At 39.0% G+C, this 26,949-nt stretch overlaps 1 long non-coding RNA gene across 1 annotated transcript; it reads right to left on the bottom strand.

The window, feature by feature from the left end:
• Positions 1–1,136: 1,136 nt before the first annotated feature.
• On the bottom strand, positions 1,137–26,612 carry LOC106009780 (uncharacterized). Its single transcript, XR_001183781.3, has 4 exons — positions 26,464–26,612; positions 25,382–25,445; positions 8,392–8,482; positions 1,137–1,725 (listed from the first exon to the last, which is right to left on the bottom strand). It is a non-coding gene; the product is annotated as an uncharacterized LOC106009780 (long non-coding RNA).
• Between the last annotated feature and the right edge of the window lie 337 nt (positions 26,613–26,949).

Genomic DNA, 26,949 nt, shown 5'->3' with positions numbered 1-26,949 from the left:
AAAGAAAACAAGAGCATTTCCAGAACCAGGACATTATCTGGGTAGGATTCATGATGACAGCAGTATCAGAGAGCCTGAGAATATCATGTTTGGTCCAACTCCGCCTTCTCACCTGCCCCAAACCTTCCCTCGTCTGGGTCTGGCCTCACTGGAGGCAGACTGTAGGGAGGGTGGCTGTTCATAGGATGTGAGCTGGACTGGGGCCCCTGCCTGAGTGGGAATGCTGCACAGCACCTAGTCTGGCAGGGCCTGTCATGTCCTTAGGGCACCAGCATTGGAGATATAATGCAAAACACTTAACAAAGCAAGAACCTGGGCAGTACAGTGACATGTTCAGGCCTGAGAACAGGTCTGGATGGGAGGGTGAAGAACTGGTCAGTAAATTGAAGATCTAAACCCAAGCTCTGTTGAATGTGGGATTTTGGGGAGTGGCTCCTTCTAAAGGGTGTGAAAATTACAAATTACAAATATGTCATTTAATATATTCAGTAATATAACCAGTTTTCACCCACAACTCTTTTGTAGAGTATGCTTGAAAAATACAGTGAATGTTTAGATTTTTCTATATTTATACATTACAGAAATAGTTTATTAGAATAAAAGATACATGGCCATTAATCCCTATCAAAATCCTCCCCCACACTTCCAGTACACTTATCCCATCTTTCTTGTCACTTTCTGAAGCAGTTCTGGAAGTCCTCTTTTGTGAGTGTCTTCTAATTTGTTGCACTCTTGTGGCTTCCTCAGTGTCCTGAATGGATTAAAAACATTTCCCTTTAATGACCATTTTGATTTTGGGGAAGAGCCAGAAGTTGCAGTGCCAGATCCAGTGAATAAGGTGGATGAGGATGCATTGTCACATTTTTACGAACATGCCTTTCCATGGAACATATTTTTGATCATACCTCATAAAGACTCTTGGGAAAGAGGACTTCCAGAACTGCTTCAGAAAAGGGCAAGTATGATGGGATAAATGTGTTTGAAGAGAGGGGGAATATTTTGGGAGAGATTCATAGCAATGTGTCTTTTACTGGAATAATTTTTAAAAATTTAAACATTCACTGTGTATTTTGATCCCCCTTTTCATCTTAGTTACTTTTCTCATTGCTGGGACAAAATGCCTGACACTCAAAGTTAAAGGAGGAAAGGTTTATTTGGCTCACAGTTCATAGAGGTTTCAGTCCACAGTTGGCTGGCTCCAAGGCAGGGTGGCATAGTAGAGGGGCATCGTAGAGGAGAAACAGTCCACAGCAAGCAGGCAGGGGAGAACAATAAGGGATGGCCACAATCTTTTCTATCTCTTCTATCTTATTCAGGCTACTTAGGGAAGGTAGAACTCACACCCTTAATCCTAGTGCCCTTGATCTTAGCATTGCACTGTGAAATAATCCCAGTGTCACATGCTCTAGAAACAGCCCCACCTGTGATTCCATGAGGCTTTGGGGGGACATCTAGACACAAGCTATAGACCTTATATACATTAAAGTCTAATCAAGGAGCTCTTCATACCCATTAGAATCACCAGGAAGGTTATTAAAAATATAAACAATCAGGATTACCCTCAGAAATGCATTTTCAGTTAAACTGGAGTGAGGCCCAGGGATGATATTTCTTGAAATCCTTCCAGCAACGTGGCAGGCACTGGTTTATAGCTCAATGGGCTTCTTTCTTTTCTAATATGCTCTGAAATTTTCTTCTTGTGTGCTTGCTCTTGTGATTTTCATTCTGGGTTAGGAATTAAATTTTGTTAGGAATGGTATGTTTTGACATTAATATAGGACTTCTTATTTAAAAGAAAATACTGATAAAAGCAGCAGATGCCCAGTTCAACTTCCCAGGTTGTTTGGCCTCCTAAGGCTCTTAGACCATTGTGGGTCTGTGATGATCTGCGATGGAATCCAGCTCCAAGGACCTATGTGAGCACAGTTCTAAAGGACGCCAGGAGAGGCCAGCAGAGAGCTGGGAAACCCTTTCCATGGAATAGGAAACAGGCTCTGTGAGACCTGAGCAGGCAGAGGAGGAAATATTTGATCCTTTATGGCGTGCAGGGCATACCAGTTGTCTGTGCTCCGTAAATTAACTAAAGACCAGAGTCATTACTCAGACTCAAAATGGAAATCAATAAGGGATTCAATAGGGAGTGGCAGTTTTAAAACAGGAAGAGAAAGAAATAGGTTCTGAGATACTGCTGGCCGGTTGGCTTGTGGGTTGAATGCCGGTCCCATAACTGCTCACAAGACTCACACTCTGCTGAGTCTATGCCTAAGCACAAATCCATGATAGGAAGAAAAAGCCTTTATTTAAGGAAGAGTGACTTTACACCTGTGGGGAATATGTGACCGGGGTAGAGTAGAAAACAGTAAGGTGAGATTCCAGGAGAAGCACTGGAGACTAACTAATATTTAGTAGCAGCATAAAACAGTCCTGTAAGTTGGTGGTTACTCCAGGCAGGAGTTGTTAGAAGGCCAGGGAAGGACAGGCATGATGATATATATAGAGCGCCACATCAGAGAGGGTGTTTGAAAGTAAGTCTGCACAGTGTAGTGATTTCCACATGACTGCTGTTGGTAAATACCAACTTGAATCTTCTTGAGGCCAAACTCCCAGCATCTTGCTGCTTAAGTATGGTCTGCAGGCCAGAAGTGCTGGTGTCACCTAGGAGCTCATTACAATTTCAAATCCTGGGTCCTGCCTTGGACTTGGGCAATCAGGATTTGCATTTTATCAAGGTCCCCAGTGATTCATATGCTTATCATATGCACTGAAGTTTGAGAAGTAGTAGGCTAGCATCAGTCCAGATGGGCCTCAGTGATGCTGGTTCTACAGAAGATGAATAAAGTATCCTATCATCAGGATGTGAGGGAGAATAGGTGCATTTGGATGAGAGCAGGGGAACCTGTTACTGGTATGTAGACTTTGCACTTTCTTGTGACATGTTTCTGTTAAATCCTAGTAGATTCCTTATAGTTACATGCAAAATCAATGAACCATGTCCTTCTCATAGGACCACAGTAGAGAAACTGTACCCGCTCCTGATCTGGAAGAAAAGAGTGAATCAAAATGGAAAGTGCTGCCCGAGAACAATAGGGGATTTTGTAGAAGAGTTTTGCTACTGTGGTCCACAGTTTTCAGTTCCAGAAACTAGACTTTTATTATTTCTGTTATTTAGGCTACCCAAAGGCAATCGACAAGGGGCCACTAACATCACAAGGAGGATTGTGTTTGCATTTGCTTTTTATAGCTGCTGTAACAAATTCACACAAATTTTGTGGCTTAAAACAGCAATTTAAAAAAAATTATCTGTCAGTTCTGGGAGCCGGATATCCAGAATTACAGTGAAGGTGTCAGTAGGGCTGGTTCTTTCTGGAAGATCTGGGAGAGAGGCTGTTCTGGTTCCTTCTTGAGGCTGCCAATGGCACACAGTGCCTTCTCTCGTCCTCTCCCTGTCCTCTGTCTTAGAAGCCAGCAGCACAGAATCTTGCTTTATCTCCAGCAGTGCCAACTTCTTCTGTCAAGCTTCCCTCTGGCCTCCTCTTATGAGGACACTTGTGATTGCATTTAGGCAGCAACCAGTTAATGAAGAATAATCTCTTTCAATATCCTTAGCTTGATTACTTCTGCAAAGCCAGCTTTTCCATACGGTAACATTGTCGGCTTCCTGAGGACCAGAACCTGGATATGTTTGGGGGCCATGATTTAGCCTGCAGTGATGTATAAACTATGGTGTTCCTTAACAGATACCATAAATATGGCCTTCCATTGATTGTAACAGCTTCACCTCTTTCTTGCCATTGGAAACTGACACGGAAGACAGAACGAGTGCACAGTGAGTGGTTATTTTGTGTTAGTCAGACTGAACATTAGTTTAGGACCCTGACCCCAGCCATCCCTCCTGGCTGGGTGGTCATGTGATTGAGAGCCTCGCTCCTTTGCGCTGGCCTAGCTTGCACTGCCATAATTTGCTCTCAGACTTCCTTGTTCTGCTCTGCTCCCCTCCTTCTGTTGAGAAATCTTTTTCTTTAGATGTATACTATAGATGAAATCCAGGTAGTGGGGCTCATGAAGCACTTAAGAAATCCACCTGTGCTAATTCAGGGAAGAGAGCAGCTCAAGGGGAAAAACAAGTGGTTCTAGTTAACGTGCTAGTGTCATAACCTTGGAAGACTTTAGGATCTGGAATACAACTTTGAAATTGTCTAGTCTAGTTGTGTCTCTGATGATGGGAAGTAAGTTCCAGGAGACAGTGGGATGTCCAGGGCCACTCTTTGATTATTATTTAGTCAGTGGAAATTCATAAAGCAGCTACCATTTACAGAAGCTGCAAAATGGAATAAAATGGGAAAGAAGAAAATAAAGAGTGATGACCATAGATGAAAGTGGCAGGAACCCCGACATTTCCATGGGAAACCATGCATTGAGAACTTCTGAGTCTGATGCTCTGTAGGTTGTGGAGAAGTTCTTTAAAACTGATGCTATTGCTCCATCATTGATAAGGCAGAAAGAGTAGCATTTTGTTTACCAGCACAGGTTAGAATGAGAAAATCTGACTCTTTTCCAAGCTAGAGAGTAAGTTTGCTTACTTTCCCAGAGGCAAGCTCTCTCTCTGCTGGTTAAGTAGCAACCCACTGCCGGCCCATCCCTCTGGGAAAAGCAGAGAAGCAGCAAGCCAGTCCTTTTGCTCCCTGCATATCCTCCAGGGAGAGGGAAGGGAGCTGATGGATGTGATAGCTGTAGGACAAGGGTAGTTGGGTCAGGAGAAGGAAGCTGTCCTCTCACATGGAGCACCAATTTGCCTGAGCTGGAAGGACCAAAGTGACTGTTCCCAGTGGGGTTTGAGGCTGAACAAATGATGCCATTAACTCTCTCCATACGCACTCATACATATCTTTTACCATGTGTGTCAACATGATGTTTGTTACTATATGTCAGACACATTCAGAATCTTTGTTTATTTGCAGCTCCCTGAATAATGTGCTTGGATACAATACGATCGTGACGACAGAAAGCTGTGAAGCCGTGAGTCACATTTTACGTGTTCATTAAAGGCCTATTCTAGTTATCTTGGGTTTAAATGAAGGATATACATATATTTCAAAATACTTCAGGTATAAAAGGAGTCATTAAGGTTTGTTTTTCTGAGGAACTCAAAGGCAATGAGTCTTTCTATAGTAATAAAAAGACATCCAGGTAGCCTCACAAAAAGCCCAAGTTACTCTCCCTTGTCTGAGGGTGAAGAATGCAGGCTCCCCTTGTTTCTTGTTGGCAACTATGCTGCATTCTACTATGATTGGAAGGACCTCCCTCAAGAGGGAGCAGACTGGCTACAGGGCCTCCTTAATCAGATGGAAAGTGTGAGGGTTGCTAGACCCAGGAGCCCTGCAGATTTTGGTTCAGTTCATATAGATACTGACACAGGAGGAGGAGAAGGAGGAGGAGGAGGAGGAGGAGGAGGAGGAGGAGGAGGAGGAGGAGGAGGAGGAGGAGGAGGACGGGCTTAGTAGTCCTTCACGTCTGCCATGACTGTCCTGCCAGACTGGTCACCTGCTCACCACATTCTCCAGCTCCTGAGTGACCACCAGTCAGTGTCCCTAGGGGTAGACATCTCTGACCTTCTGTTCTTCCCCAATCTGTTATCCAGTCACACACTCCACAGCCAGCTCCTCCTAGAGTCTTCTCTTTTTATTTTAACTAAGCTCATTTCAGATCAAGGAGACTACAATTTGCTAATTTACCGTGTCTTTGTCTTCCTGCTCAAGAACCCCCCAGTCTTCTGGAGGATTTTTAGATTTTTCTAAATAGAGAAAGGCTCATCTAACAACAACAACAACAAAACACAGGAAAGAAAAACTCAAGGTGCCATCAATCTACAAAAAGGGAAAGGCCACTAGCTAAAAGGCCCATCTCAAAATATTGCCAATAGTTATTGCTCATTGTTCCTGTTTTATGTGAGTCACCATAGTTTTCAAATACATTGCTATCAGAAACAGAAGACTAGAAAGAAAATGATCCTGGTGGTCAAGTGAGAACACCAAAGTTTGCCTTTCTTTGAAACTCCAAGGTGGAGTGCAGGGGCCTATTTGGTCATCACAGTGGGTCAGGACTGGGTCAGGTAACTAAAGGAAAGAAATCACCCCAGTGCCACTTTGAACATTTTGAAGCATGCTGAATTTGGTTTGGTAAATAAGACGCCCCAAGGCCAGCCCCAATTCAGGTCACTTTGCATGACTTCACCTCAGTGGCTGAATGGACCCTCCATTGCCCTGCAAACTAATCGCATTTGACTGAGGGATTCCTTCAAAGCTCTCCCTGCACAGTGAATTTTAAATGACCACTGACCTTGGGTGACCCGCACTGCAGAGTTCACCCTGCAAATTGATTGGACAGTGCTCTGTGGTACCTTTAGGATTCTAGGTTTGTGGGACCCCTGCAACCCTGCCCATAAATCAGTGGACAGGGATGGTGATTACAAATTACTGTTGCTATTTTTGCACTACAGTCCCTCTGTGTGAAGTAGTCCATATTTTATCCCAGTCGGCATATTTTCTTTCTGCTCAGGTGCATTTTCTCTGTATTTCTCCAAGGCGCCTTGCTGAGCAATTGCTTTGTCATCAGTGTTTTGTTCCATGTGTGTTGTTGCATAGTCTGATGTCTTCAGAGTGAGAGGGCGAGAGGGTTGGGATGACTGAAAGCAAATAGGTAGAACTATTGGAAATGACAATGAGAGAGAGAGAGAGACAGAGAGAGGAAATGTTGGGTGAAGTCTATGGCTGAGATGTCAGAATTTTGTTTTTGAACAATTTTGAAAATATGGTATGTTGATTTTGGAATTATCCTGTTCAACAATGTGTGGTATCATCTGTATGTGTACCTCTGTGCTCTCATACATCACAAATACACTATGAAAGCAGATGGACGCTCTACTCTCAGGCTTTGAAATGAAGTTGGTTCCTTTTGTGTGTATAGATCTTGATCCAGACTTTACCTTCTCTCTCTGCCTTTTGGCTCTAAGTGACTCATGTTCAGCCCAGAAGAGATAATGGAAGAGAGAACAAGAAACCAAGGCTCACATCATTGAAGTTCATATAAATAGAAGTTTCAACTAAAGGATCCCAAAGAGAAACAGGTTATAGGAAGGCTTAATAAGTACAGACTTCTGTGAAAAGGAGACAATTTAAATTTACTTTACCAGACTTCTCTTAGAAGGCTTAGTAAGACAATCTAATGCCTCAGTTTGGGTCTGGCTCCTAAACAAACTAGTTTTAGGACCTTGAACAAGTTATTTAACTACTCTACACTTTCCTACTATAAATTGAGTGATAGTAGCATCTACCTCATAAGGTCATTATTAGGATCGATAAGTTAATAAATGTTAAATGCTTAGAACCATGCCCGGCTTGTAGTATGTGTGCAATAAATGCTAGCTCTTATTATTTTTGTGCCCTTTATCTTTAACTGACATTTGGTCAAAATTTTCTCTTAAAAGGTCAGGTGTTTGTATTAGAAATTTTGTTTGAAGGTTGCATTCCTGCTTCCACCCCATTTGTCTTGGATTTATAGCAAGACAGAGTGGCTGCTCTGCATTTTGAGATTTCTTTTAGCAATTCCAGATATTCCAGTGATTATTTTTTTCCAAATGTCAAGAAAGCCCTTACTATTGGAATAATAATAATAATAGCAAACATTTACTGAGCCCATTTTATATGCACCAGGCTTTCCATGAATTAATGCTTTCAGTGTATCGGTGTGTCTGCTCCTCATAACAGCCCTATGACATTATTCCCACTTGATAGATGAAGAACTTGGGGGCACAAAAGCTGAATCATCAGTGACTGTCCAGCTAATGGCTGAGTCTGCAGCCAGAGCCACCAAATTTGATTTTTCTCTGGCCAAATAATAGTGCCAACTTTACCTCAGGGCTGGTCACTAATCTGAATTTTTGAGTTATTGGCTCATCCATGATGATATGAGATTTATTATCAAAAGTGTGATGCGTTCCAACATCAAATTAACTGTGGTCACAAATGGGTTTTCTAGTAGTGGTTCTCGCTGATCCATCTCCATATGATTTATCTGTGAGCCACTCTATTTCAGTATTAACATCGTCACACAGAAGAAGCAAACATGTCTTACATTTTTAAATCCCCCTTGGTATCCATAAAAGCCTTGGGTGAAGACCTTCTTTGGTTCTTGCATCCCTTTGCTTGCCCACATCTGATACACTGCTGCTTGTTCTCAATCCATCTCCTTGGGGAGAAGAGACTTTGCTAACATGCAGGAAGTAGGTAGAGCGAATTCACTGGTGCTCTTCAACTATTTGCCAAACATGTAACAAAGCCCAGGTGTTGGAAATAGCATTTTTCTTAAAGAACAAGTGTTTGGGGCTTTCCTTACCTTAGTGCATTTACCATGGTCTTCTAATTCTTGGAGGTGGACCTTGTGAAGTGAATCCCAGTCTCAGAATGAAGAGATGGCCAAGTGAATGCTGGAAAACAATAGGTCAATTTGAACCAAGGGTTAGGCCTCAGTTCTGTAGTGCTTTTCTATATTTTTAATAAGGATGTTCTTTTAGCTGAATTCATTGACCTAAACTAGTCTATCTTAGTGCACCCTTTTAGTCAATATTTACTTATTTACTTTAAATTTCTTTAATCCTTTTTGGTTTTTTAAATCTTTTTTTACTGTATTTTATCTATTCTATGTTTTTTAGTTTGCTGTTTTATCTTGTTTATTTCATACCGTGTTATCACTTTTTATCTAAATTGTATGTACTTGCTCTATATGCATGGTTCCAACTTTATTTGCACTTTATTTTATCTTTAATGGCAAGAGAAGGTGCAGGTAGGTAGTGAGCAGCTGGAAGCCACTCCTGAATCGAACCAGGAGCCAGAAATTGCATTCCTTTTTCTTCCCAAATACTTTATCAAATAGTCCTTTGAGTTTCCCAATGCACATTCCTTTTTCTTTCCAAAAATGAAATTTCAGCTTAAAAGATATCAAGCTTAATTGTGTAGTTTCATCTGTCAGCTTTATTTTCTCCTACTTTTACCCTATCACTCTAAGATAATGTTTATTTTAGGTTCCTTAGCATTGAGTTAGAATGGTACTGTCTCAGTATTGGCTAAACTCTCTATTTGTTTTTGGATCAAAATCCCACAACTGCTAGATGTACACTGGGACTTGCACATAAAGCACAGGAAAAACCCAAGTAGAATAGCTTCCCTCTCTACATTTCACCTTCCTCTAACATTTCAGTTCCTCCCTGTTAGGGTTCAGATCTAAAATGACCCCTCAAAGTCATTTTGGAAGGTGTCTGGGAGGTGATTAGGTCATGGAGGTGCTGTACTCATCAGTGAATCTACTGATGACTTCAGCGGCTGAAAGTGCTCTCCTGAGATAGGGCTTGCTTAGAGATAGTCACTAAGGGGAGGACCTGGAGGGTCTTTCTTCCCTTCTTCATTTTTTTTCTTTCTCTTCTGTGGCACTGGGAAGTTTTTGTGGCATTGGGGCTTTGGCACAGAGCTACATTCCCAATTCTTATTTATTTATTTATGTATTTATATTGAGATGGGGTCTCACTAATTGGCTACGTTTTACAGTCTGGGCTCAAACATGCAATCTTCTTGACTCAGCCTCCCAGAATTCTGGGATTATAGGCATGCACAGCCAGAAAGATGCATGGCGTTCTTTATTTTTGGTATTGGAGATCGAACTCAGGACCTTGTGCTTGCCAGGCAGGCACTACTGCTGAGCTAAATCCCTGGCCCAGATGCATATATTCTTGTCCCCAGCTTCTCTCTCTCCCTCTCCTTCTTCCTCTCTGTCTCCCTTTCTTGGCTTCTGGGCTGCTGCTGTCCTCTGCCAAGCCCTTCAACCGTGAGCTTGTGCTTTGGAGCCAGCTGACCTTGGACTGAACCCACTGGAAACTGCAGCCTTTCTTCCTTTAGGTTGTGGGTATCTAGTGTTTTGTCCCAGAGACTGGAAAGTGACTGATCCCTTTTTCTCCTTTCTCAGGTCTCCAACTTACCCAAAGCCCTTTCTACTGTTCTCAGGGCTCTTTGGTAATTGAATAACTTCCCCCAACCCAAGTATTGTTCTTGTGTTTCCTCATTATGAAACATCTTCCACATTGCTGGAAGATGCATTCCTCTTCTCAGATATCTCCCAGGTTACTTGTGGCACCTGGAGTAAAATCCAGCTCCTCAGCCCAGGATTTAAGGTCTTTAGATTGTCCTGTCTCCCTTTCCAAATGTAACTCTGCTGCCTCCCTTACAGCAGACAGAATACCCAAATGGAGGAGCTGCCTCTTCCTCACTCATGGCTCAACTATGTGTCTCCTAGTTGTCTCTCTTGATGGTTTCTTAAATATATTTTTCTCCATTCAGAAGTATCCATTTTTACCCTGTTACATCCCTTTTCCCACTTTTTGATTCCCCTCTATTTCTCTATATTTTTATGATCTTTCCTGGAAACATTCTATTTGATGAAATGAGTATATAGTAGATCTTGGTAACAGATGGAACTTGGTTCAAATTCTGATTCTGATCTATAGTAATCATTTGACCTGTGGAAAGTTATTTTACTTTGTGAACCTTCTTTTGAAATTTCTAACATGAGAACAATACAATTTACCTCACAGGGTTGTTTTAAGGATAGATGAAATTAAGTCTTAAATTCTGAAGTCTTCATGGATTGCAAAAGCACAAGTCTCTCTCTCACTCTCAAGTATTTGAAGAGAGGTAAAGACAGGAAGGGGGCTTCGTGCTATTAGGAGTTAAGAATCCCTAAACTGGGCATGGTGGGGGATTCTGTGATCTCAGCACTCAAGGAGGAGGCAGGAGGATTGCAATTATGAGCCCAACCTGGGCAACTTAGCAACTTAGTGATGTCCCAATCTCCAATAGTGCCAATAGAGAAAGAAAGAAAGAAAGAAAGAAAGAAAGAAAGTCTCAAACACTAGAGGAGTGTCAACTCCTAAGCTCAAATTCTCACTTGATACCATTAGGTTTTCTAGATTTTAAAAATTTTATCTGGATTTAAGGGACATTTTATACAGGCCAATATATGTTTTTTGACTGAGAAATACTAAAGTGTTACTAGGCTGATCATCTGGAAAACAAATCAATGTGTATAACTATCTTTTATAATTGGGATTTCTTTGGAGTAATGTTAAATTGCAAATATATTGATACCCACTATATTAAGTACCTGAAATAAATTAAAACAGTAAAATGTTCAACTAAATTAGCCTTGGAAGTGATGTTAGTTAAGTCGGCAGTTCCAACACGTGCCGGGAAATTGATGAGACAGGACTTCTTAGGGAAGACGTGGAGAAGGCACCAGTTACCAGAGTGCTTGTGAAAGACGCATCCATCAGCACACGGGAAGCAAGGATAACTTTTACCTGAGCTCCCCAGCTCTGCTGTGGGGACTGGGCTCTCAGAGGCATTCACCTAGGGAGGCAGGCCTACAGACATGGACAGGAGTAGAGGCACCAATTCACTGAAGCTGCGTAGGCAGCGTGAAGTTTCAACACAACCAGGAAGTCAAAGATAAGCACTTCCGGTGAAGACTGGCTTAAGCCTGCAACCTGCCTCTCTCTGGGATCCCTCTACACTAATGGTGCTTCAGGTGGAAGAAGAACACATCGGAAGGGACAATATTGTATTTTGAAAAACATTTATTATTCACAGAATGTATACAGAATGTTTAAAGAATGTGGAAATTCCCCCATTTCTCTTCACTTTGTTCCTAGGAACTGAGAAAGCAGACTTTTAATAAGCTTCATTAGCAAGAGGAGCATTGACGGACTCAGGAGCTGAGACAAGAAGGAAGAAATAGGCAAAGTGAAATAGTGTCACAGATTGTGCCATGTGGGGGAGCGTCCATCATTTTGTTGAAACATTTCTTTAATATCACCAAGTACAGTATCTATATCACACACAGACACACACACACACCAGAGTGATTTCTAAAATGTTTCAGATATGTATCTATATATCATATAGATCTCTATATCTCCGTGTATGTATCTATATCTATCTATACAGAGAAGGTATAGTAATTTTAGTTTCATAATAGTAGCTATATCACTGAGTACTTATATTTAAGGCAACTCTACTGAGTATATATTATTTCCCCTTGATGGATGTAGAAACTATAGCTCAGGGTACCTCAGTGACTTGATCAGTCCAGCTCCCCATGGCGAAGTCCCAAGGAGACTGGTCATTCCAAGAGCTATTATTAAGTAAATAAATAAAATGGCACATGGCACACCATGAAATCATCCAAAAGAGTTTAAATAGGATAAACTTTATAATCACCATATTACAGGGAAACGTTTTTCTTGCTTGAACTTTTAGGTTTAATATTCATCATTTGATCCAAGTATTATTGTTGTGTAAAGTCCTGACTTTTGTTTGCTGACTGATAACTATTTTCTCTTTAATTTGTGCTTTCCTTAGGAGTCGAATTCATGCAAATGCTGATGTCGCTGCCCTGTTCCCTGACCCAAAGCTCCTAAAGCAGGAACTTCAAGGGGTCAGGTATTGTTCTGGGTTAGAATCTGAAACTTAGAGAACAATAAACACAAAAATGGTCAGAACAGTAATACAGGATGCAGCAGTTGGTCCCAGTGGCAACATATGATGAATCTAAAGGGCTGAGCTAGAAGGCCAGGGAATCTGCCTTGGGCGATGCATTGTGCTGGCTCAGCAGGCTTTGCTGGTGCTAGAAAAAAACACCCATAAATCCAGAGCCAGGTGAGTTGTGAAAAGGGCCAAGAAAGGAGAGAAAGCCAGAGCAGAGCACCGATTGTGGGGAGATAAACAAACTGGCCAGGTAGGGAGGACAGCAATGCCTCTCCAGGAGCACTTCAGGCCAGCTCAAGAGTACCTGGCAGGGCAGACGGCGCCTCCGGAAGAGTTGTGTGCTCTTCTGTGTGGTGCTGCTCCTCTTGGCCCAAGTGCTCCAGAGTCAAGGCACAGCCTTTACATACATACCAGTGACATAAATATATGATGCATACTCCAGAAACTGAATAGTTCATCCTTTTTAGGATTGGCATCATTAATTTTAATGCTTGTCTTTTGCTAGAACAAACATTTTCATCTTCATTATACTGAAAGGTAGTTCTTCCAATCTCTCTCTAAAACATGTATCCATTTATGTTTTCAATTTACTTTGTGCTATTTTTCAAAAAGTCAGGTCAAGACCTAATTTCTAAAGCAATCTTAACAGTGTTTTGTTGTTCACCAGTGACTTACACTGTTAAGGAATCTATCAGGATTTCTTTGTTGCTGTTCTTTCTCTGGTATCTCCTTCCCAATATCTCATTCTCTGTGATTTGCAGTTCAGCATTTTGAATAAAATTTCATGACAAGAATGGGTGTTATACTTTAGAAAATGGCAACTTCATTTCAACAGCTACATAATTTCTTAGAATTTATGCTTTTTTATTGTGAACTTCGATCATCTAAATATCAAAAGACATTCAAACTCTTGCAATACAACATCTACCTGAGATGTAATAAGGTTCCTTGCTTTCCTTTCAGCCCTAACAATGGTATCCAAACATACATCTCTTTAAAAAAAACCCAAATAATTTATCAGAATATAAATGGGGCTGAAAGCTGATGCAGAAGTGATCAGATTACCGAATAAACCATTTTCTTGGCAACATTATGGCGACTGTAAGATATGAGGGAAGAAGACTAAGAACATGACACAAACGTAGATTTTTCTAATTTAGAAGGCCAGTGATGAGTCATTCAGCTCAAGGGATAGGAAAGAAAAATCTCTTTAAGTCCTCAACATGCCTTGCAGTAGGCTTAGGAAGGGTCAGTAAATGGACAAATAACATGGACTTCTCATTCAGTTAAATGGCATTCATTTAGTGTGAATACTAATATCACTAGGGCCTGTGTGATCATCAATGACCATCATGGGACTATTCTTGGTGGAGTTCAAGTCACACTGTTTTGGGAAACATGAGAATATTTTCACAGTGGAACAGATGGCTGCCATGATGGATGGGTTAAAATGAACTGATGCTATGACCTATCTCCACGTTTGGATTTCCCTTAATATCAGCTACTGTCTTTGGCTATATGATATAATAAGCCAAATGCTGAGTAACATCAAAACATTAAAATATATTAAATTTTCTGTAAATGAGGAAAAGGTGACAGAACTATAAGAGAATAGTGCTTAGAACTGACCTTCATAAAAATAATCTATTAGTTTGAAACAATCCTACTATGTAACTGTGAAAGAAATGTAGACTGTAGACATGGGAAAAAGGTTAAGTGTTAAAACTATCTATCATCAAAAATAATTTTTTAGTATATTTTTTAGAATACATTATTCTATGTGAAACAGATTAGCCAAAATGGTCTCAAATGACTATGACTCTTTACAAATAAAAAATTGAGATCATATGGTCTTAGCGTTAACAGTATGACTCATGTGATTTATATAGGAATATTTATCTATTGAATTTTATTTCATTAACTCATTCATTTCCTTATCATTCATTTACTTATTTTTCAATTTATTTAGTAACTATTTCAGGTAAATATAGAAGATGGAAAATATTTCTAAAATTAATTTTTAGAAGTGACTTAGCCTATCTAAGATGTCAGAGCAAAAACAATAGAAATATCATACAATTTTTATTCTTAATAACGAAAAAGTCCCTTAATTTTCCAGAAGAAATACTTTATCCCTGGGACTTTGGGTTGAATTGTCCTTCTTAAATACATCTTCTCAGATAATACTTGAGTGATGTATTGGAAGCTTCTGCTAAGTATATAAACACAGCAAATGTGATACTAGTTTATATAGCAACTAGTGGTTTGATTTCTGTGTTTCATCATTATCCTGGCCCTGTGGCCATTCTTTTCTAGTGGCACTTATCACTTGCCCTGTGCCTCCCATCTTTAGAACAAGACGTCAACTACTCCCCTACACAGTCTCTTCTTCTCTGATTCTTCCCTTCAAAATGTATTCTTTATCCAGTGTGGATACTAAAATGCACACTAACCTTGCAAATGATAAAATGACACCAGAGACTTGTGAAGTCTCTTTCTGACCCTAAAATGGTACTTTCACAGACTATTGAATTAACTCAATTTTTACATTATTAACAGCAGGTTTCTGGAGAATTAGATGTATACTGATGGTGGAGGGAAGCTTTAGGTAAATTGGGCTGGCAGTTAGGAAAGAGCAGTAGATGGGAAGTGGAGGACCAAAGAGAAGCAAGAACACATAAGGACAAACTGAAACCCATGTCTGTCCTTAGTTTCAGCCTCAGTGATGCCAGTGACCTTTGAGCGGAGCATGTGGCTTTTGACAAAGTGCTATGAGATGGACTAGGACATGGAGACTCTGAGGAGGAAGGTCTGGGGGAACTTGAGGAGCTATGGGTTTATGTGCAGCTCACATTGACATAGCTAGCTAGTAGATCAATAGACATTTACATGAGTGGCCATGTTGCCTAGTATCATTCACTAGCCACTGGAATGTAAAATTACTGCTTCCCCTCTTCCACTCTGCAAATCCTGCACACAGGTAAATGAATAATCCTAACCCAGAAATATATAGGGAAGTAATGTCTCAGACACTTAGTTCCAGTTTAGCTAAATTAATCCAGTCCCAAGTCATCATTACTCATTGTCAATGTGGCATCACACACAACTCATTTTTCATATTTCTCCATTAACTCTCTTCCAAAAAAATGTACAAATTCTCTGCCATTTCTTTGGGTGACATTCATGCCTCTTTTCATTGAGCATTTTTGCACTTAAATACTGAGACATATTGGCAATCCTTTTAGGAAATAGAAATATTATTAGGAAATAGAAAATATTAAAGTGATTAATATGTCCAAACATTTATTGATATCAAAATAAGGAAGACATTAATGACTATTAGTTCTTATTTATATCACTGGTCACATAGTCATAGCTGGTATTTAAAACTATCTTTTTCCGCTATCCATTCTGTATTCCCTTTGTTCTCATAAAACACCTCAGATACTAATGGTTCCTTGTCAGGGGGGTGATCTAAGACTTTTATCCAGAAATTTAAGAGCTATTAGTAGTATTTTTTTTTTGTAATTTTACATTAACTTTTTTGATAGGTCATGGAATTGTTAAGATGCTCCTCAGTGTATCCTTTGCAGTAGCAGACTGAGTTCTTCCTTCAAAGTCAACATCAGTCAGTTTAGCCAATGATTAGCTCCCTTCTTTGCTTATTAATTTGTTGGCATGGGGAACCTAACCTGCCTTCATGGCCGCATCAAATTCAAGTTTTAATAGAAACATGACTGTATCTTCTGGTAGAAGCATTCTTCCCCTGGGACTGAGGGTCTCTGGACTAAGAGATGCAAATTTGTTGGATGGAAGTGGAAATATTTTGCTAACTCACCTCCAAAGATAAGAGAAGCAGACACTATTTGAGTGAAAACACACAATGACAAATAAGGCAGAAAACTATGCTCAGCATCATTAGTGATAAGGGAATTACAAATTAAAACCACAATGAATGACAATAGTTAATCCACTAAATGAATAAAACTAGAATGACTTTTGATAGCCAGTGTTGATAAGACATGTAATAACTGTAACTCAGATAATTTTGACAGGAGTGTAAAATAATAAACCACTTTTGAAAAAAATGGCAGTTTCTTATAAAGCTAAATGTATTTTTGACCCAGAAATTTTACTACTACAGATTTACTGAAAAAAAAAACCAAACAAAGCACTTGTCTACACTAAGACATGTATAAGAATTCTGAGAAAAATATATAAAAGCTTAAATTATTAGAAAAATGTGCCATAAACATGTATTGCAATTCAACTGAAATTAGGTATGTGTATGTGTTTAACACATATTATTAACGCAAATATTTCAAAAAGAAAATTTGACCTCGTGTAAACAATTTTCATCCTCATATGAGCAATTTCAAGTACAAGGTAGATTTGAAACCCGAGCACAGCTGTATCAGTCTCCTCATCCCATATTGTTCTCGGTGCACAATATTACCTTTCTATATCTACTTCTCATGCTTCACTGTTCCCTAATTTCTCAGAACTTTTAGCTTCAAAGAGAATAATGCTTTGATCCAAAACCTTGATCAGTTAGTGTTGGCTTAATGCCTTGGCCTTTGTCTGGATCCTTTGTATCACCACATGTTCCTAGCTATCTGGGAGATGAGCAGTGACCATCTCAAATTCTTCCTTAGCTTACTTACACTTTAAGCTTCTTATACCTGATCTCCCCAGCATTCCAGTTTTCCTTGAATCATTTAATAAGGAAATGAGAATTACACACCAGGAGAAATTTGGGCTTTAAAAACACAAAGGGGATCTGGAACTTAAGCAGATGAGTGAAGTCTGTTATGGCTTATCTATTTCCACATGGGGCTAGTGTGGACCTTTCTTAGGGGGTGTTCTAGGGTGCTTTTTGATGGATCAAGGTGGCAGAGCAAGCTGAGAGAGGGGCCTTCCACTGTGAAGCTAGTATTGGAGGAAAATCATCTAAGCAAGAGCACAAACAAAAGTTTTGAAAATGAGAAGAAATACAGCTTCAGAAAAAAAGATGGAGGGTGCACAAGGTAAGCCAAGATGGGCCAGAGGAGACATATTAGGTTTAGTATAGGTTTCCCCTATCTAGGATCAACTTATGATTCCTTAGCAGCTCTAAGAAAAAATTCAGACTGACTTTTCCCCTAAAGGCAAAAAGTTAATTCTAAACAGTAAAGACATGTTCCAGTGGATAACATTATCACATTTACCATGGAAATAAAGATTATTGATTTTTCGTTTATTCATTCATTTCAGAAGTACTACCTGACAACTACATGGCAAGATGTTATGAATAAAGAAATGCTTCAGAAGACATGGTCCCTAACCTGAAGGAATATACTGCCTATGGAGAGAAACACATCGTAAGACATTTATAAAGTAATCATTGTGTCAGTTTATGCTAAGTTATGAGTGGATAAACAGCAAACACAAAATCTATATGGTTTTATGCAAGTTTTTATATTTTTTGCTTATGTATTGCTGGCTCTTGGTTTGAGAACTTCAGAAGGCAGTTTTTTTTTTTTTCCATGTTGTTGCATTGTTCCAGATCCTCTGAACTTGTGACAGTTTCACATAAACAATTAATTTTAGGGAAAGAGAGAGCTCGAAAGTAGAGCATCAGAATGTTACCTGCATTCATAGTTCATCACCCAAGCAAGTTGTATGCTTGTATGCCATGCTTCATTTTATGGGAAAGAAATATAATCACCCCATATGCTGATAAGTAGATATCTGGTAATTAGCGAAATCTGGGATCCTGTTGTCTGCTGTAATGATAGAAATATACTCAAAGGGTCACAAGTCATTAGTCAGCAACAGAGGGTAGAGGGGTCAGTGCTTGTATTTTGTTCCAGTTATGGAAGGGAAAAGTAACTGAAGTGTTGGCATATATAATTAGGGAGAAAGATAGGAAATTAAAATGAGCATCTCCCCATGAATTCTAAGCTCTGATCTAGAAAATAAAAATATAAATTTTGTACCTAGTTGTGCAAAGTCCTATATGAAGTAAAAAATAAAAAGAATGCATGATTCTGGCTTTCTAAGATCTCACAGTATAATGAGGCAGTAAGGTGATCCAAAAAAATGAAGTAAAAGATGATCAGTCTGATAACCCATGGACTAGAAATCTTTATTACTTCCCTACATACATAGCACAGTGATAATGATAACCTTGAGACTCTGCAAAACACTAAAGTGCTCTCTGAATCACAACAAAAGATTAAATTATTTTCAGTACAGCTTAGGTTTGAGGCTATTGTTGAATTTTAATTCTAGTCAACTGGCCATACACGCATGGTATATGTTATATATATCAAATAACTTGAACCTTCGATGAAATAAAATACACCACATTTTCTGATAATTTGTAAATAAACTCAGAGAAACAAATAAATATTTTCTTCCAGTAACATCTGCACAAGGATTGCTTATGCATACTAGCAATTATGGTGATTTATAATGAGAGGGAGATGGAAATGGGTTAAATAGGACATTATATAAATTGGCTATCTGAAAAAGGTACGTATGTTTTGCAGAAGAGGTGAGAAATATTTTTGTGGATGTAGAGATGAAAGTTTGGGGAAGAATTTAGGGAAAAAATAAGGTGGTTTAGAGATACAAATATGAGCACGGTCACATTTGCTGTTTGGAGGTTGCTGGAGAAGAATATATTAGAGGAAATAGAAAGAGGAAGAAAGTTCCAGTAATAGGTTGTCTCAAAGCTAATGATAAGGAGCTTTTGTGTGCAAAGTACAAACTCAAGTCCATTCTCTTTCTCAGAGGACAGGCCTGGCCTACACATACAGCTCTTGGTTTGGTTTATAAGGTAGATTGGATTAAGAAGAAACTTCCCAATTTTGGATCTGTACAGACACACATAGATGCTCAGGAACTGGCAGAGGAGAAGATGGATTTTTTTTTTTTGGTACCAGGGATCAAACTCGGGACCTTGTGCTTTCAAGGCAGGCGGCAGAACCACTGAACTAAATCCATGGTCCAACATGGATTTTAAAGACCACAGAGAGTATCCATAGATTGGATATTCCTTGGGTTTCTGTCTGAGACCCACTCCTTTCACTACGCTGATCATACCCATCACTATGATGGCAGTTGGCATCCACATGCTTATAATTCTTATGTAGAAACAGAAAATGCATCCTGTAATGGTAAAATGTAGAGTGGAGACTGCCTAACTTGGAATGCCAACTACACTGTTAGTGTAAATCACTATTAGTGACTTTAAGCAAATTTCTAGGCTTCTCTGAACTTCAGATTAGCTTTCTAATCTGAAAACAGAAAACTATGTCTTCTAAACAGTGATATTGTGCAGATTAGATGAATTAGTGCATAGTAAGCATTTATAAGGTATCTGGTACATGCTAAATACTTGAAAATCCAGTGACTGTTTTATATCTACCAGGATATAATTTTTTGTTTTGCAAGGAGAACATGTGTATTCATCTGCATGAGGGCTATTTCCACCTGGATACCCAAGAAGACCCTCAAGCTCAACATGTCCAGGAATATTCTCTACCCTGACCCACTCTTATGCTGTCTGCCCCTGAATATATCTCCATCGGGCTCAGCCTTGTGACTTCATATTATTTGTCACATATTACATGACAAATATATTATTATGTGAATATTTCATAGGAAGAAACACTTGACAAGGTCAGTGGAGGAATTTGAATTTTTGAGCATGACTCCAAGGTCATAAAATTAGACAGGAAATGGAATTGGAAATTGTGGGCATGAAAAGCGGGTCTCACGTGTTGCCATTACCAGAGAGCTGCTTTACGTAGTAAATGCTTTGTATTCACAAAGTACACAGCTTCAGAAAAGCAGCCTTTTTGATGAGCAATCCTTTATCGTTTTCAGACATTTTCACACCTCACCTATTTTGTTCTCCACTCTCTCTAAAAAACAAAGCAACACTGTTTCAAAGAAAGAAGATACAGCTCTCCATCACCAAGGAGCCTCCACATTCTCTTGGGTCATGTTACATGGAAAAGGAGAGTTGACCTCCTTCCTGAAGGACATAAATTGGCATCTTTTATAGGAGAAAAAGAAGGCATGCTTTGAGGGAGGGATGATAAAAGCATGGGGGAAGAAGAGGATATTGCAGGTAAAACAAGTGGCAGATAAAGAGGATGAGTGAAGGGTCAAAACGATATATGAAGATATACACATTTCTTGCACAATCATTCCATAAAAATGTCAACAAGCAAATGGTTGGCTGGCAATACTACAATTAAAATAGGTAATTTAAGTGAAGGAAGTAGCCTAACTGAGCTCAGTGTGACTATTAACACTTATTTACTGGTCTCAGTGGAATAAAATACTGAAGGACAAGAGCTTGAAGTGAATAAAATTGTATCCAATTTACAATCATATGAAAAGATAGCAGGCTCATGGCCAGAAAATATTCCTCAATTAAGCTTCATTTCAATGGCTTCAGTTTAACCAGCTGGATTTTTATTTAAAGTAAAAAAAAAAAAAAAAAAAACCAACTATCTTATCCAACTTTTGAAAAGCAGGATTTGCCTTTTAATGGGTAATCTGTCTCTTTTTTATAAAATGAAAGTCAGCAATAACTGGTGTTTTGCACACATGGAAGCACAATAAAATTGATACAGAGAAATGGAAGGCACAGCCCCCGTGCTCAAAGACACAACGTTCCACAGGGGAGAAATACCTGACAAATGGGAGGTAACTACATTTGGGTTATGAGCACGTATCTCACTGGGACTTTGTCAGTTCATGGTCCAAGGCTATGTACTTTATTATTTGCCAGTCGACTTATGAGATAAGTGAGTTCTATGCTTAACGTGCCATGATAATTTTCAAAATAAATTTTATTTTATTTTATCCCATTCCCCCTCAAGCCCCCTCCCCTCCCTCTGTACAAAAGCTTTGTTTCCATTTTTTTTCTTCTATTTTCACTTTTTTCTTGTCCCTTCCTTTCTTTCTCGCTCCCATGTTATGATAATTTTGAAGATGACTTCTCAATTAAAAAACAGCTTAATGTCAAATTATTTCAAATAATCATTCTAACAGGCTGTACAATTTAGTAAAATTTTATTCCTAAATATATAAAAATAATTTCAGATTCTGGAACTCGAAGAGGTAAGCTTTTATCAACTGGAAAATTCTCTTTCATCAAGATGCTGAACAAATAAATTAGATGTTACTATACTAGGAAACCTATTTCATCTTTCATCCTGCTTTCTGTATTTTTAAGATAAAAATCCAAATTGTTCTCCTGTGTCAGAACATTCAATATGAAAAGCCAGTACAATAGGTTAAAGTTCTGTTTTTTTAAATGTTAGGTAATCAAGTATCACGTTTCATCTTCACACATGCAAATAAGTTGAAAAAGTAGAACTATGCAGATAATGGAATACAAATCAACAAGTGTTTGTGGGCCACCACTAGTGAATCTGAATGCTGTAAATGCCAGAGGAGTAGAATTTCTACCCTCAGTGATTCACTAATTAAATAGCCACAGTGGTAGCCTTAGAAAGGGAGGAAATTTTATGAATTTACAACGATGCAAAGCAGAGGAAAATGGGAAGCAAAGAATGGAGAAAGAACATTTAATTGGAGAAAATTAAGCAGTGGATCCATAGAGAAAATGGCATTTAATAAGGGGTTTGAAGAACCTTCAGATGCAGCAAAGCAAATAGGGTGAAGAGAAGACCTATGCATTAGAGAAAATGCCTGCAAACCAAGCATCTGCTAAAGGAGCTCGTGTCCAAAATATATGAGGAGCTCAACTCAATAGCAGGAAAACAATAACCTGATTAAAAGTGGGCAAAGTATCTGAACAGACATTTCTTAACAGAAGAAATAAAAAAGGCCAATGGATATATGAAAGATTCCTCAACATCACTAATGATCAAGGAAATGCAAGTTAAAACTAACATGAGCTGCAATACCTGTTAGAATACCTGTTAGAATGCCAGTTATTAAAAAGAAGAAAGGTAACAAGTGTCATCAAGTATGTAGAGAAAAGGAACTCTTGTTCCTTATTGGTGGAAATGTAAATTAATTCAACCATGATGGAAATCAATGTAGAAGCTCCTCAAAAAATTAAAACTGGAACCACCAGATGATCTACCAACCCCACTTCTGGGTGTATGTCCAAAGGAAATGAAAGCAATACGTTTAAGAGATGTCTTCACCCCCATGTTTATTGCAGAATATTTCAAAATAGTGAAGATATGGAAGCAATCTAAGAGTCTATTAACAGATGAATGGAGGAGATGGTGAGGTATTACATGCCTATACTTCCAGCTACTCAGGAGGCTGAGTTAGGAGGATCATGAGTTCAAGACGCCTGGACAACTCAGTGAGACCTTGTCTCTAAAAAAGTAAAATTAAAAAGGACAGGAGCCTGGGGAAGTAACTCAGTGGTGGAGTGTTTGTCTAGCATGCACAAAGCCCTGAATTCAATCCCTGGGTTCAAAGATTTTACACCACAAAACAACACATAAACAAAACAAAACCCAGTTGAATGGATAAAGAAAAGATGATAAACATACTGGAATACCATTTAGCCTTAAAAGGAATAAATTCTGTCATTTTCAGCAACTCAGATGGAACTTATGCTAAGTGAAGTAAGCCAGGCACTGAAAATAAAGACATAATATAGTAAGCAAAATAATCCAGGTTCCAAAAGAAAAAATACTGTGTAATCTCACTTATATAAGGAATCTAATGATGTTGAACCCATAGAAACAGTAGGAATGTGGTTGCCCTAGGTGGTGTGAAGGAAGAACGGAGATGGAAGAAAAGGAAGTTGATGTCTACAGAATGTAACGTCTCAAACTGGAGGAATAAGGTTTAGTCATCCAATGTACTGTGTGGTAACAATAACTAAGAATAATGTATTATAGGTTTTAAAATTGTTAAAAGAATAGTTTTTAACATTCTTACCACACATACACATAAAATAAGCTGGTGTATTAGTCAGCTTTTTCCTTGTTGAGACACAATATATAAGACCCACAACTTTTGAAGGAGAGATTTAACCTGCTCACGGTTTCAGTCCATGGTCCCCTGGCTCCAAGGGAGGCACAACATGGTGGAAGGTTGTGGTGGAGCAAAGCTAATTAGTTCATGGCTGACATTTGGAAGCAGAGCAAGGGAACAGTGCAAGAGCAGGAGTGGTGACCAGACATAGACCCAAGGGAACGCCTTCATGACCTTCCCAGATATACCTAGCAGTGCTCTCCACCAGTCCCTGAGATATATGCCAAAGCCAATCACGTAGAAACTTTACCTTAACAATCACAGTTGGTAAAGTGATGGTTATGCTAGCTCGAGTCTTTCTAACTTGTAGTATAAAGTCCAAAATATCATATCCAAAATATCTAAATTGTATACAGTCCAAAATATCAAATGCACATAGTTATTATTTGTCAGTTAAGTGAATATACATTTTTTAAAAGAATGATAGGTAAAGTTGACCTATATGGAGACAAATTAGAAGGGCATTTGAGGTATTGTAACTCTAAGAGCAAAACAGGCAGGTGGTAGAGAATGAAATTTAATGGGAAACACTAAATAATATAGTTCTAAACAAAGGTTATTGAATGGAAAAATGGGTAGATAAGTTTGAGTAGATTGATTTAATACTGGAAGGCATTGAATTTCAAACCAAAGCTTTTGTATAGCTTAAAATCTACTTGTTTTGCCATGCAATCTAACCCAAACTAGAAGCTATCTCTAAGTCACTTAAGTACAAAAAAACCCAAGCTCTAGAGCCTTCATCAAAATGCTTGAAGATTTGTCTAGATTTTTCTAACTTCTGAATCTTTTTCCTTGCTGCTTTACATTCTACTCAAGAGTTACTTTGGGTGTCATCCTTTACAAAATGGTTATGAATACCAAGTTTTAAACAAGATTTATTGAAATAGAATTCACAGACCATAAAATTCACTCTTTCAAATTGTACAATTCAGTAGCTTTTGGTACATTTACAGAGTTGTGCTAATGTCACCATTATCTAATTTTAGAACATTTTTATCACCCTCCAGTGACATCTCATACCTCTTATCTGTCAGTTCCCCATTCTCGGTATCCCTGACCCCTGGAAACTGTTAGTACACTCAGTCTCTGTCACCTTGCCTACTTTAGACATTTTCTATAAATAGAGTTATATAGCATGTGCTCTTTTGTGTCTGGCTTCTTTTCACTCAGCTTAATGTTTTCAAGGTGTTTCCATATTATAGCATGTATCAATACTTCATTTATTTTATAGTTGGATAACATTTTATTGAATGTATACAACACATTTTTGTATCTACATTTAGCAGTTCATGGAAATTTGGATTGTTTTACTTTCTGGCTATTCTAAATTATTCTGCTGAGAATATTAATTTATCTATTTTCTGGTCACTTGGTCCTTTTGAAATCATTGCTTAACTTGAGGCAACAGGCTCATTTTTTGGAGAGTCTTTATGAATTTTAGTTTTAATGTTAAAACCATGCCCAGTTTCATTTAACTTTTATATGTGTTGTAAAATCAGGGTCCAACTTCATTCTTTTACAAATTGATATCTAATTGTTTTTGCATCAGTGTTTAATTTTCTTGGCCCCCACAGATGTAAATGTGTTTTAATCGTCACACTTACATATTTGAGCACTTACTTATCCTTTACTGACTTCTTTTGTAAAAGGGTTAGGTTAAATATCTATTTTCTGAGTGGATGTTTATAGGAAACATGGACGGATTAATTTCTTGTATGTAGTTTTCATGCCGTAAGAAACTGACATAAGAAATTTAGCCTTACCTGGCCATGGTGGTGCACACCAATAATCCCACCAGGCTGAGGCAGGAAGATGGAAAGTTCAACACTGAAAGGCAGAAGAGAGACCTTGAGTTAGGGAGACCTTGACTCAAGGTAAAAAAATAAATAACAGAAGCCATGGATGTAGCTTCGTGTGAAGGCCCTCAGTTTAATCCCCTGTACTGGATGAAAAACAGAAAATTGGCTTTGTTTTCAAATTAAGACTAAGGACTTCTATTAAAACCCCATAAGCTAATCTCTGTTCCAGAGGTTCGTTCTCTCTTAGTTACTTTTCTCATTGCTGGGAACCCACGAGTTAAAGGAAGAAGAATTCATTTTATCTCACAGTTTATGGAGGTTTCAGTCCATAGTTGGCTGGCTCCAAGGCAGAGCAGCATGGCAGAGGGCATCACAGAGGAGAAACAGTCCATGGCATGGTGGGGAGGAAGCAGTAAGACGTCCTTGTTTCCCTTTTTATTCCATCCAGGCTGTAAGCCTATTGATTGGTACCATCCGCACCCAGGGTGGATCTTTCCTCTACAGCAATTCCATCACCCACACCCAGAACTATGCTAAACCAATCAGTAAGCTAATCCAGTATCACACACCATGATCCAGTACCATGCATCTATAGTCCACTCACATGCAAAAGCCCCACCTATGAGTGTATGAGGCTTTGAGGGACATCTAGGCATAAACCAAAGCAGCTTCTCTGAGAAAAATTTCCAAAGAGGTGATAGGGCTTCTCAGGAGAGAGAGACTTAACCATAGGAGAGCATAATGAGACTCTGAGCTCTGTGGGGAGCCCACTCAAAAGACAAAAAGGAGGGGAAGGTGTCTACTTGCACCTGGCCTGCTTTTCTTTCCAGACTCACTAATAAGAATGAAGCGAATGCAGGAATAGAGGAAGGCCAGGGTTCTCATATAGATGAAAGAAACATAACAGGTGGAGAACGAGCATTTACCCAAAACACATATCTAATTCCTCAGGCAACATGCCCTGTGCTGGTGCAGGCCTTGATTCTCACTGACCCCTCTCCTCCCCACCCTACTGAGTCACTCAGCAGGAAGAATACAACACGTACCTGGCTCTCTCATGGTCTTAGACGAGGGCTTCCTCAGACTCACTGTGGTTGTGATGCTCTCATACGCACCACGGATCTCATGTCTGGTCACTCAAAGACTGATGACCAGCCTGCAGCAGAGAACTTTGCTGGGAAACTTTTTGTTTTGTGAGTCACTGCAGGCAAAGAAATATTATTGCTGACTTTTTGATCTAAATATACCCTAAATTTTAGATGGAAATTGATGGCAATTCTATTTTGGGCCAAGAATTCACTTCTGGGCCCTACAAAATGACATTTTTGGCTCTACTTTATATGGAACCAAAGGGAATTGTTCATTAACATTTGCAAGCTGTTTCTTTGTATTCATGGTCTGATGAAAATGACTCAGGAGCCAGAAAATGTGAAATGAATTTCCATCTCTCTCCCTTGACTCTGTGGGTAACTTTGGGCTGAACTCTTAACTTCCCTGAACTTATTTTCTCCACCTGTACAATGGGGATAACA

The sequence above is a fragment of the Heterocephalus glaber genome, unplaced genomic scaffold (genome assembly GCF_053883595.1).
Source record: "Heterocephalus glaber isolate CG9 unplaced genomic scaffold, H.glaber_assembly_v1.0 deba00000122, whole genome shotgun sequence".
Classification (NCBI taxonomy): Eukaryota; Metazoa; Chordata; class Mammalia; order Rodentia; family Bathyergidae; genus Heterocephalus; species Heterocephalus glaber.
This window is presented reverse-complemented; position numbering and strand designations above follow the sequence as displayed.